This window comes from Apis dorsata, unplaced genomic scaffold (assembly GCF_000469605.1).
Source record: "Apis dorsata unplaced genomic scaffold, Apis dorsata 1.3 scaffold_142, whole genome shotgun sequence".
In the NCBI taxonomy this organism is placed as follows: domain Eukaryota; kingdom Metazoa; phylum Arthropoda; class Insecta; order Hymenoptera; family Apidae; genus Apis; species Apis dorsata.
The window spans coordinates 394,321-396,036 of NW_006263433.1; the positions used below are offsets into that span (position 1 = coordinate 394,321).

General features: G+C 36.4%; 1 protein-coding gene across 1 annotated transcript in view; it reads right to left on the reverse strand.

The window, feature by feature from the left end:
- Positions 1-720, reverse strand: part of LOC102675814 (protein muscleblind-like) — a 360,083-nt gene extending 359,363 nt beyond the window's left edge. The window contains exon 1 of the mRNA XM_031509373.1: positions 708-720. The gene's annotated coding sequence lies outside the window, so the exon portion shown is untranslated. The remainder of the gene's footprint in view (positions 1-707) is intronic.
- Positions 721-1,716: the final 996 nt, after the last annotated feature.

Genomic DNA, 1,716 nt, shown 5'->3' on the forward strand with positions numbered 1-1,716 from the left:
GGCAAAAAGGGAGCAAGAAGGGAGAGGGGGAAATCATTTTTAACGTTTCCGATCGGCTACTCCCGATTACTCCGCAGCCTCGTTGTTTCGCGCGCAAAGCTCGGCTTACACGCGCCCGTCCTGTCTATCCCGTTCAGATATATTTTTTTTTTTTTCGAGAAATCGCGAAAATGATCGAACGAATCCGCTTCGAGAGGAATTTATTTTCATTTCGTAAGGGAAAAAGTGTAAATTCGTCTCTCGATTGGGAAGAAAAAATCGATCGTAGAACAAGCGATAAAATAAGAGCTCCCCAGAGCTTTCATCTCTCGAATTTATTATCTCGATGAATCATACGGGATGAACATATCCAAAGTGAAAAAAAAAAAAAAAAAAATGTAAATCAACACGTGAATTCGATATGATATAGAATTGCTATAGGTAGCGAGAGAGATATAATTTTTATAAGTGATACGTATTTCTGTCCAGCCGTGTATTACGCGTGGAAGGTCACTCGAGCTGCACACGTAGCCGCTGCTTCCACGATTTTTCCTTCACGCGGGTTGGATCGAATGGAATGGATCGAGGGAAGGGAAGGGAAGGAAGGAAGGAAGGAAGAAAGGAAGGAAGGAAGGAAGGAAGGGAGGGGAAAAAGGGAGTGAATAAAATGGAAGGGGTGGGGGAGAAAAAAGGAGGAATTGAAATTAACGGAATGAAAACGAGCATACCTCTCCAACTGGCAACGAGCTTAAGGGTTGTCGCTGCCTGTAATGGAATTAAGACCGATTAAATTAGCTAAAAGGATTTTGGGCATACAACATGGTGGATGGAACGGTCTCGATATTGTTACCGATGAAAAAAACTCTTCTTTTTTTTTAAATATCATCGTCCGTGAACGAACAACCCCCTTGGATTAGACGAATATGGATAACGATAATAATCGTAAGGAGATATTACTTTGGGAGCAAGGCGATCGAAAAATGCCTGGCAAGATGAAAATGAGACGAGACGATTTTTGTCCCCGAATAGGGGCGAATTTCTTGAAATTTATTTGAAACGTTTTAGGCGAAGTTGAAATTAAAATTGCTGTGTTAATACGATCTTTAATCTAAATTAATTTAATTGACGAAAGAAAATTCGTAACTTCAAAAAAAGAAAAAAAAGAAACAAGTTGCCTCAAACGAATCTTACAAATTATTTACATATTTGAAACATTTTAGGCGAAGTTGAAATTAAAATTGCTGTGTTAATACCTTAATCTAAATTAATTTAGATCCTTAATCTAAATTAATTTAATTGACGAAAGAAAATTCGCAACTTCAAAAAAAGAAAAAAAAAGAAACAAGTTACTCCAAACGAATCTTACAAATTATTTACATATTTGAAACGTTTTAGACGAAGTTGAAATTAAAATTGCTGTGTTAATACCTTAATCTAAATTAATTTAGATCCTTAATCTAAATTAATTTAATTGACGAAAGAAAATTCGCAACTTCAAAAAAAAAAAAAGAAACAGCTGCCCCTATTTTACAAATCGTTATTTGCATATGGAAGCTAATTTTCGAATAAAAAAATAATAATAATAATAATCGTTAGAATAATAATCGCATCAAGCGCCACGATCCAAATTTCGGCCGAGACAATTCACGAAAAGAGACGGATATATGCACAGTGCGAGAGCGAAGAACCCGATGTAGAAAACGGGAAACTCGAAGCAACGCACGGAGATCCAAATTA